Consider the following 12707-nt stretch of genomic DNA (forward strand, 5'->3'; position numbering starts at 1 on the left):
ATTAATAAAAATAATTCTTTCGATACTAATAACACGAAAGAAAATTTTAAAATGCGTTGTGATACTAATTGTACAATATCAAATGTTATTTATTTGATCACATGCAAAAAAATGTGACATCCGATAAATTGGACAAAATAGTCAACAAAAATATATAAACGTATGAACCAATAAAGAACAGAAGTTAAAAAAATACGTTGACCAATCATTCTCATCTCATGTTGCCGCACATTTTAAAAGAGTTCCCATACTTTGCAAGATTTCTCCTTTCAACCTAATGTTATAGCTTATTCTGAGATGGAACGTCTGCGATACAAAATCTCCACCATGATACGGTGTATCCAAAAGGTATAAATTCCAAAACACTATACGACATTCAGCATTTTATTTTATTTGTATTATGTCACTTTTTGACAAATAGTTAAGAATACTTTTTATTATTATTCTAATTTACAAGATATTTTAAGTAGTGAAAGTATAAACCAATATCATAAAAATAGGTTAACTAATTCTTTAAAATTGGAACTGCATTTTTTGAAATATATCTCAATACAGTATGATTAATTATTTATAAAATAATTCATTACAAGTATTATGCACACCATAATTCTGTACTGTATAAATTGAGTTCGGATGAAATATTGAACATTTTTTAAAATTATATCAATATGTCATACATTATTATATTTTATTTTGATATTTTCAGATTAATATATTTATTTGATTTTTATATCTTTCTTAACTGTGCATTACAGATAATAAAATTAAAAGTATTAACAAAAGTGTCTGTATCTATTTAGCCATACAAATTATATATATATATATATATATATATATATATATATATATATATATATATATATATATATATATATATGGGTGAATGCAGATTGAAGAAATATTAAAAGACAACCTCGTTGACTTAGAGGACGGAAACTCGGCGACTTGAAGATGAATTGTTTGAATACTCAACAGTGAAAGCCCTCTCCTAACTGGCACATACATTGGCTCTTCTGAAATTGTTGATAAAGTATTACGCAAGATTTATCGGTGCTACACTTATTGAAACGATTTTGTTATCATCGAATGCTTATTAACCTCATGAAAGTTCCTTTCCATTATGTCAGAAATAAATTGCACGAACATAAATGTGATTATGCGGTAAAACAGTAAAAGCTCTCGACAGCAATATTTGCTGTTGCATCTACTTCCAAACCATTCAAGCGCATTTTTCAATGGATTAAGTGATTAATTATATCGGAATTCACAATTAAATAATAGCATTTTACTTTATACTAGCCCCCCCCCCCCCTTATGTGGAGTGTTGTAAGTCACTGTCTACGTTGACCTCACTCTGTGCAAGATAATAAATCGTCGCGGTTTGCAGACAAGCAGTTTTCGAAAATGTCCGGTACTTGATTGTGTTTCTGTCGTTTAAAACCTAACTTTAGCTTGCTTTTATCAAACAGTCATGTCATCCGCCGATAACCATATTTCATTACCGCACGCACCTTATTCAACGCCAGTATTATTAGTGCAAAGCATATGATTTGCCAATGTCAATCACGTTTATTTGCTTAGAACATTGTTTGATAAAGGTACGTACCATATATATTCTATTGAATAATTTCACTCACAAAGGAATGCGCATATATCAGCTGCTTTCCACATACAAATTGTAGAACTACATAAAATGCGAGTATAGCTTTATATTTGACATTTCGTACGACGAAGAGGTTTATGTAATGTCAAAGACAGAATCATAGACAGATCGAAGATATTCCCCATAAATGTACTTTAAAGTGTCCTACACGCCACGTTGTCTGCTTAAAATGGACATAGCTTTAAAAGTAAAACTTGATTTAACAGAAAATATGAATGCATGCAGTCTAATTACAGCTTCAATTTCGTATTAAACAGCTATGCTATGTCTCAGAGATTTCACAAAATAACAAGACCAAATCGCATTTCGGAATTCAGTATGAAGAGGCATGTTCTCTCAAAGCAACTGGTATTATTGTATTGGTGCTTTAAGTCACTCTCCAACATGACATGATCCAACGCTATTCAGTTGCAAATCTCTATGCCGTAAATATATATGGTTATAAAATATTTAGACTGTAAACAAAGTGAAATATTCAAGATAATAAATTAACGAAATGTACAAACTCTGCGACTATGTGAAGCTTTCTTTGACGTATTCAGTTTTCGATGTTTTTACAGGGCTGCGCAATGTTCAAATAAAGAACTCTCTCTTTCTCTCTCTCTATCTCTCTCTGATAGTCTGTCATTCTTTGTACATATATTTATAAGAAAAGTGAATTCATAATAAAAAAGAACCCTTATGGCTGAAATGGTCAATCCAGTATTAAAATAAATTTATCAATGATGTAACTATCGAATATATTGCGAAATATCAAGCATAATTTTGTAACAAATTATGCAAATCATTTTAGGAAGATACTTTGTACATCATGCGTAAATTGAGAAAATGACACGTAATACAAACGATAAGTACAAAGGGCATACCATAGACCAGAAAACCAGAACCAATAACGTGCTACTCATCATCTACACGCAGATGTTTGTACAGTTATCCAAAATAAGATTAGGTGTGCATTACTTTTATGCTACATTGTCGAAGCAAGAATATTGATTAAAGGAGATTGTCTCACCTAATTTTCAAATATTCATCTTATACAAAGTTTGATGAGGCATACTTTTGCTTCGGTTCCATCTGCCTAATCATGTTAAATACATTTTTGACAAAAGAAGTTTCAAAACTCATTCAACAATAAGCCGTCTTTTCACAAACGTTATACCAACGCCACAATGTTCACATATACGGTAATCATTCTACTTCACCATTCCCGTACGTGCCTTTGAAAGTCTTAATGATTAAACCTATGTTGCACAATTAGCCGCTTGAAAGTCTATGACACGTTGTTAATACATTGATACAGTAACAATGCACCTATAATGAAACCAATATATTGCATATATTTAAAAACACATAGACATATTGGTATGGTCTCATTGAACGATTGATTGATGATTTGTAACAAATCAACAACAAAAAATAACTTAAACTGATCACATGATTTCAAAATATTGGCTTAGTTTATGTCAGTTATGTATAAACCAAGGACAATGATAGTAATCTATAAGAATGTTATGGAGATCAATAAATTCTTCGTATAGGAAATAGATGAGCACGATGCAATAAAATATACAACGTAATAAGATTCAGATTGCTTGCCAGGTAACGGCTTTCAAAGAAATGCCCTTAATGTACATTCAAAAGTTACTTCCTGGTTTGTCATAACATACACTTTGTCGGCAATTATTCAAACCCTCGTGTACATCGTTGATTATCCGATTGGGGATTTGACAGTGGCATAATTGCAGAGGTGTATTTGAGTGGATACATAAGTTATTACAGAGGGACCGTTTCGGTGGCCTAGTGGTTAGAGCGTCCGCCTCGGATGCGGGTGGTCAGCGGGTTCGAACCGAGGCCGATGCATGTCAAAGTCTTTTAAAAATGGTTCCTATAGCTGCCTCGCTAGCCGCTCAGTATTATGACGTTAGTGTTAGTAATGGTCGGCCTAGCATCCGGACAATGTGATTGCGGCATGATGACCCACATGATGCCCCAGTGCTATACATCATTATGAACTGCCACACTGCAGACATCGTAGCAATTTGACTAAAATTGTAATAGTTACGTTACAAATCTAAGCCAGACTTATACACACACACATACACACACAAGTTGTTACAGAAACGAAGATAAATTTGTATAAACATTTCGGGAAAAACAAATTATTAAATAAAGTAAATGTTGCATTCTGTTTAATATAACATTGTCTGTACTATTTCTAAATGTACTTTACACTGTTTTAACATTGTTTGAATAGTATGGTATCGCTCTATTCATATCTTGTTTGAATTATTAACTCGTCTTCCTCAATGCCAATTTTTAGCATAACAGGGTAACCACGAGAAGATATTAGATTCCCTAGCACACCATCCAAGCTCTACCATGTACTAACCCGACGTGTCCTTTTTCACATTATCGGGTATTTTAATGTGTTGCTATCGTCTTGATCTAACTTTAGAAATTGTTTATCAGCTGACAACTTGAATAACACAGAAACGGATGCAGCCTGTCAAATCAGTGATTCATCGTACATAAGAGATGTAAGCACTGTTTAATGACAGCCAACGCACTAAAAAGCCACTTACATCATCAGGGAACAAAACATTACCTTGTAAAATCTGCCAATATAAAATAAATTGTTTTATGCACATGTTTATTTCGATAAAATTGATAAGCACATGTTATTTATCTTAATTATGTGCATTTGTCTTTTGCATCGATATATAAAGAACATTTCATATTGCATATATTACAATAATTAGTACTTCCTCCATTCTGATACTGTACAAGGAATAATTATCAACAAATAATGATATTTTCAAAATGGTGATAATTCATATTAATACTTAAGCATGTATTGTAAACGGTTAATTAACTAGAGATGGCTCTACACTTGTACTTGGTGAATGGAAAAATTAGCTGTCTCACTTAAGTTATAATATTTTTAAGCTTTGACATACTTTTGCGACTCGAAGATGGCAAACCTATTTAGAGTCTGTAAAACCAACATGAATATGTACTTTCTCCTCACATATATCGGTCATGTTCACTTGCCATTCATGGAAAATGTTAAGCAAAATTATCCTTTATTATTTTCTTGCCCTTGAATAATTTAAATTGTCATCGTCCTAGGAATAATCTTAACCTGTTCCGTTAATGCTGATCGTTACTACTCACAATTAACGGGCATTCACATTTTACAATTCATAACGGCTTCATTTGCGATTGCGTTTTTTTAAAGTAAAAGACATGCTTTCTCAACATATAGGATAACAAGTTTTTGCACCCCACCCCACCCAAATGAATTCATTCGTTTTTCATATCCGAAGACCATTTGTGAGAACATACGATTATCACAATACAAACGCAAGCTCTTTACCTGGGTGATAATTTTGAAAAACATTATGCACTTAATATTTTGATACTATTCACAATGGTTTTCATCCAATCAGTTTGTTTGAGCTATTCCACCTGACCTGAGCGACTTTTTCTAGTGCTATAAGTAGCTAGCTCTGCTTCGTTAGCCGACTATTGGTATTTTACTGTCTACATTCTCCGCAGTGACTACATGAGGTGTACATGCCTCACATCAGTTTCACGAACACCACAAGCCGAAAAGACCAAATTCATGAATATGTACATTTCTTTAATTATTACACAATAATAGCTCAAAAAGTCACACCACACCCTTAACTAAAGGAATTGTTCAGGGACCAAAACTGTCCCCTGCCACCTTAGCGGATATGTGATTGACCGCCAGACTCATTATATCGTCTTAAGAATGACCAATTGTGACGACATAAATGAATACAGAAAACACTGTACGCATTGAGTAAATCGGGTATATAAAGATAGTGACTACAGATTGAATACTGTCAAATTTGTATGTAGATTCACATTTGCAAGGGTCTCAATCGTGAGGATCACAGAGTTTGTGGTATGGTTCGAATTAGAGGTTTGACAGGTAAATAACCGACTAAACAAGGGCCCTATTTTCCTTTTTTTATTCCCACCACCATGATATTCGCCCATGAAACGAGCCTCTGTCCTAGAAACGCTGAAATAACTGCGATAATATTCAAAAACTCCTCCGATAAATATCAACAGCTGAATTAAAATAGCACACTAATAAAGGCGCTACAGAAACTGATCGATGTTTGTTCCAGCAGCCTCATTTTAAATGTAGCAAGATATAAAGTACACATATGCTTTATCACATTTCATTCTGGTATTTGCTGTGATCTGTACACATGCTTTATATTATTTCATTATGGTATTTGTTTTAATCACACACGTGCTACCTCACTGCATTGTCGTATTTGATGTGATCTTTGTCTCACCCATGTTTTACCACATTTCAGTATGGTACTTGGAGTAGTCTCAAACATGTTTTGCCTCATTTCATCATGGTGTTGATGGGACCTGTCTCATATATGCTTTACCCCCATTTCGTTATGGAATTTACTGCGATCTGTCTCGCACATACTTTGCTTCAAGCATACATCAAAAGGGAGAAAGGGCCCAACCAATATAGTAGACTTCAAGTAATATGGAGTCTAACAAATACTATCGTATTGGGACGCTAGTGGCTGCATGAATAGATAACCACGTGATAAATGAAAATGCTAAATATTAAATAATAAAACATGCAAGCATTCTGACCATAGCGAATAAGACAAAAATGTGAGGAGAGAAGACACGCAGGAAACTAATACAGTGGAGAAAGACATAAGGAAAGAAGGAAATTGCAGAGAAAAAATGAGAACAAAAGAGGACGCTGTAAGTAAAGAAGAAGACGATGACGACGACGGACAAATAAAAAGAAGTCAACAGTGGGAAAAAGGCGAAGAAGAGAGGAGACACGAATCAGCAACATCTGATAATAAGAATGCCCTTAAAATGGGCTAACACGAAGAAACTAATATATTGCCCATCAAATACCCACAAAAATAAAAAAGAAAGATTCCTAAAACTGTTTTAATTGATATACACGTAGAAATAAAATACATATGGATACACATACAACATACACACAGCACATTATTTAAGACAATCATACACACACACATATCTATCTATCTATTTATATATCTATCTATCTATCTATCTATATATATATCATTTGTAACAGAGCTCAGATTCTAAATTATGCACACTCCTGTATTAAACTCGATCAACTTAAAAAAATAATATTTCAAAATCAATAAAATATTTCAAAATAAATAAAAATATTTCAAAATAAATAAAAATGTTTCAAAATAATAAAATATTTCAAAATAAATAAAAACATTTCAGAATAAATACAAATATTTCAGAATAAATAAAAATATTTCAAAATAAAAAAAATAATTTATTATTGATATGGTGATTGGTACTTAAAAATTATGCAAAATAATCAGATTGTGTGATTGGTACTCAAAAAGTATACAAATTAATCAGATAGTATGACTGATATGTAAATTATACAAATCAATCAGTTTTGTAGATAATTATTATAATCGGAAACAATTTATTCAGAAAAGAAATATTTTATTATTATTCTGAAATATTTTATTATTATTCTGAAATATTTTACTTTTATGAATTCGATCAGATTGTGTTTCTCATTTGTAGTTTGGTATTCAAATTGATCAGCTTTGCAAAAAATACTACAAAAAAGAATATCTTATTATTATTCTGAAATATGTTTTTATTCAGAAATATTTTATTTTTTATGAAAATCAATCAGTTCTGTAATTCTGATGGGGTGACTGGTACTCAAAATTATATAAATCAATCAATTTGTTAATTCTGATGGGGTGATTGGTACTCAAAATTATGCAAATCAATCAGTTTTGTAATTCTGATGGGGTGAGTGGTACTCAAATTCGTGTAAGTCAATCAGTTTTCCAAATATACTACAAAAAATATTGTATTATTATTCTGAAATATTTTAATATTATTCTGAAATATTTTATTATTATTCTGAAATATTTTATTATTATTCTGAAATATTTTATTTTTTTATTATTGATAGGGTGATTGGTACTCAAAATTATGCCAATCAATCAGATTTTATGATAAAAATAATATTTCAGAAATAAAAAAAATAATATTTCAGAATATTGCTACTCAGGGTTGCTTTGGTAACTTGTAACTTCATTACCTGCTGACATAAATTTTCTTAAGTATCCAATGCGGGTACTGATTGTTTTTTTTGGTTTCGTATTCGTTGGATAATCTCGATCTGACTTTTTCTACTGCAACAGAAAGAGGAACAAATTCATTTACTTGATCATCGTTCACCATAGCTAGTGACTGAAACATAGCTGCCTGAATCCGCTTTATGAACTTATATTGAGATGATAGAACATACTTATTTTCATTTTTAAGTTCTTCTAACGTTTCAAAATCAGATATTATTTTTTCAGGATTTAGTTCATCAGATATATTAATTCCGTTTTCTTCTATTTTTGTAATAGCAGAAATAATGTCTTTGATATTTTCATGGTTCATTAAATAATATATAAATCTTTAAAATAAAAAAATATATCCCTATGGAACCCCTATCGAGTGTTTTAGCGAGTTCGGAGGGATGCTTCAAGGACGGCACAACATATAGCATTTACATATTTACAACCCAGAACTCGTAGCTTGCCACCGCATTCTACCAAGTTCAACGGGCACACGAAACACTACCCCTATGAGAGCCCCTAACCCGTTAAACAACGGTCTAGAGGCCCAAGAGGGTATGTTTGGTGAAGACAATCCATATTAAACTCGTAGCTTGCCACCGCATTATACTAAGTTTAGAGGATACACGAAACACAACACATTTACAACCCCATAACTTGTAGCTTGCCACGGCATTCTACTAAATTTAGAGGATATACGGAACATATAATCTTAATTAAGGACAACACAACACGTAGTATTTATAATATATACAATGAATGAATGAGTATATACGGTGAATGAATGAGTATATACAATGAATGAAGGACGGCACAAACATACAATGAATGAGAATATACAATGAATGAAGGACATCACAAACATACACGTTCAGCAGAACACCCCTCAATAATCAGCCCGTGGGTGACACAAAACATGTATCAACCACCAGTGATGTGTGGGTGGAGGGTTCTGCTGAGCGGGGAGGTTTTGGCGGAGCCCCCAATTATTATAAAAATCGCAATGATGCGTAATCCACCGAACAGTTGTCAGTCGTGGGGTTCGATCCTGGACCACGAGCGTCACAGTCCAATACGTTACCGACTGAGCTATCGAACCTTCTTACAAACATATGTTTTAGAAATTAATATATAGCTAATAATCATTGAAAAGGAACTGATTTCAAGTATTTTTGCTCAAAATACAATTCTGAACTCAAGAAATACGTTTATACAATATATTTTCACTAAACAAGTTAGATTTATAAAGCTAATATTTTTCTGGATAATAAAAATGATTAGCAAATTCCCTATTTACTATGCTGCTTTGATCCACGCCATCTATGATAGAACAATCCGGTCTAGATCTTACATACTAACTTAACTGCTAGATTTTTCCATCCTCCCTATAACTGTTCAATGGAGAAAGTATCAAAAATATATATTACGAGATTTCCCACTCGTAAATCTGTATCCGTGAAAAACACAGTCAAAAGGGAGTATTTAGTTGTAAATATTACTCGATAAAAAAAAAGAAAAATACATAACCACACATACGTACACAATCTCGTATTATATATATTTCTGCACTTAAAAGGAAAATGCAACTGATTTTTAATTCCAAACACTATTATACACGTATTTCTGTAATCGAGTCAATATATGCAGGATCCATGTACTGTACTGTGGATCTAAAATTAACCCGCCACGATCGATACAGACTAGACGCTGGTTTCTGCACTCATTAAACTGAAATATACATGTTATACAGCGTTCGGGTTTCTGTATTTTCGTTGAAATATACATGCATTTTATGTGCTGTCTATATATAGTACGCTGTTCTAAATGTTTCACGAATAGAGCAGAAAATACACGAACCGTATATTTTGAAAGTTAGAAACCATAAATATCTTTCTACGGGTACAGTTACTATGTAGATGATTATCACCATAAACCGAGAATCATAAAATTACCTCCCTTCGCTCAAGACGAAAAATAAGTAGTATAATAATGAGAATTTCTGACAAAAAAGATAAATAATTCAATAAATAGTTAATGAATATAATACTTGCTAGTGATGATAATTATTGATACCGGAAGGTGATTCTCTGTTTATATTTTTTTGAGAAAGCAGTTTTATATATATTTTCTGCAACTCTTTGCACCGAACGTGGATTAATATCAGAGTATTTCGCAGCCGCGTTCATTGATTGAAATATAATTTCTTCGCCAGTTTCCGTGTTTGTAGCCTTGATCACCCTCCTTCCGGTTGTTTTAGATTTACCAGTATTACCACGTGTATTATTCTCGCTCTGTGTAACAGCGTGTAAATTGGATAAGGAGTTGTTGTGAGGATTTGAATCAATATGATCAACAACAAGACCATCTTTGATCACTCCGAAGAAACACTCGTACATGAAACGATGACAATGATATCCTTTCTTCCCAACAGTAAATCTAAGATAACCAGTATTAGTAACAATACCAACCGGTCTTTTTAACCTACAATTTCTGATCACACCATTACGATTTGATTCATAGTTTGTTATGATAGGATGTCTCACAAATTCTTGTTCCATTATATAATAATATTATTTGTTTAAATCATTGTTTGTCTCAAATCTTGATATATAATCCTCCACGAATTTTATAGCGTTTTCACTGTTATTTGTTTTTGTCGTAATATGTCTTAAGTTCTCTGAACCGTTTTCCATCGCGATTTGCAGATAATCCTGTTTTTCCTCGTACTCCAACACCACATCGCAGACACGGTATTGGTACTAGACTCCCCGCCGTATACTTTCTAAGTGCATCCAACAAAATTCATATCTACAGGATTTGTTGCAGCGAGTTACTGAGCCGATCATGAGCCAAATGCACTGATTCATCATATATATATATATATATATATATATATATATATATATATATATATATATATATATATATATATATATATATATATATATATATATATATATATATATATATATATATAATATTCTTTATTTAAATATTTGTTTAATTATATGAACGAATTCGAGAGATTATCCCTTCTAAATATAAATTTAATCTCGACAGATTACCTCCTGACTAACCAGTATGAAATCTGGTTGATCCGAAAAATAAAAGTTTGATCTCGAAAATTCATGACGCCAAGAAAGAATTTTACATAGATGGTGCATCTCATGCATGGTCAACGTTCAAGATTATACACCCTGACTCTGTCAAGGACAAAGTTGTTGATGCTACAATGAATGACAAACGAGCGGCTACTATCATTAACTACATCACTGAGTACGAGGGTGATCAAAAATATTTCTTCAGAGTAAAATTTATTGTGTCAACAGAAACAGATAGTTGGATTATCCGTGACAAATATGATCCTGTCCTTGGTGATAAAAAAATTGCCATATTAAGTAAAAAAATCCAGACCGGGTCTATTGACTGGTATTAATAAACCGTATTATGAGCGAGCGTACCCTGTAACAGCAGTTATTTATGGAATCTATGAGATAAATAAAAAACCCAGCGTTGACAAACTGGCACCCATGAAATTTTCAAGGCTAAATTGTGTAGACGAACGAGTAATAGAACATTTTACAAACGCGATGCGTGGAAACGGATTAACTAATTTAAGACGTGAAAAAATAAACTCGTGTGCTGATTCAGTTAAGGATACCGGTGCTACAATAAAAGATGTTGCTGAATTAGGAAAAATATTAAAATTTCCAATAATAGTATCAACGATAAGCGGAGAAATATTATACGAATCAAAAATATAAATAGAAAGGAGCTCCAATAAATATTATTGATCATAATGCGCACGCAAGGACAAGCAAAGTAATAATATTTCCACGCGATCGAACTGTTAGATTTTACCCCCCAGATAATTCTGGGGGAGGTTTGTTTGATTTTATTAATGAAATAAGTAAAAACGATCCTGTATCGGTATGTTTATTTAAACGTGATGAGGAAGGGGGATTTGATCAATTTGTTAAACCAAACGGTGAAATATATCGAAAAGAATCTCTCCACGAAGAGATGAAAAATCTCGCGGAGAAGTTTTTCAAGTACAAGCACGCAGAAAATACTAACAAATTAATAACTAATTGTTTTACCGATCCATCTGTTGCGGTTCATTTTGCTAGAGAAAAAAATTCATGGAAACCAACACGATTTGATTTACTCGAGGACGTACGCGCAAGTTGCGTCGAATACGGACACGGTGGATTATGGAATACCAAGTATAATTACAATGATGTTATTTCGGTTGATATGGTTGCATGTTATCCGGGAAGTTTTCTAGGATACGGAGATTGTTCTGCGTACTTTAAAAGATTTGGTCACCCTACAAACGAGATGACGCGAGTGGCAATTAATGGACCATTACCTGATTTTGGTCTGACTGGATTCGCTTGTGTTGAATCATTCGAGTTTAACGAAAATCTTCACAAGATTTGTTATGTCTGGCTTGGTAGACATTTTTGTGAAAAACATTGGGCGCCTATAGTTTTATTACGATATATGCTAGATTGTGCGGTACTGACATCGTTGGTTGTCAGTGAGGCAATTATATCATATCACGCGCAGACCGAAGTTTGTTTGCCCATGCCAGATTCTATCAGTCTCGATGAAGTTATTAAGGAATTTAAGGAAAAATGTCCTGGTGTTTCCGAAGATGATATTATCAAAGAAGCTCCTAAAATTCTCGAGATTAAACTTAAAAATAACGAAAAAACCGCAAAAGATCTCGGTAGAAGAATTATAGGTAAATTTACTCAGGGTGGTGCATATGATCATAAAAGACATCACGCACGATTAATTCTAGATGATGCCTAATACGATTTTACAAACGCTGATATAACATCGAGAGATATATTTGTAAATCGAGA

The sequence above is a fragment of the Sinohyriopsis cumingii genome, chromosome 7, assembly GCF_028554795.1.
Source record: "Sinohyriopsis cumingii isolate HCF-2022 chromosome 7, ASM2855479v2, whole genome shotgun sequence".
NCBI classification, from domain to species: domain Eukaryota; kingdom Metazoa; phylum Mollusca; class Bivalvia; order Unionida; family Unionidae; genus Sinohyriopsis; species Sinohyriopsis cumingii.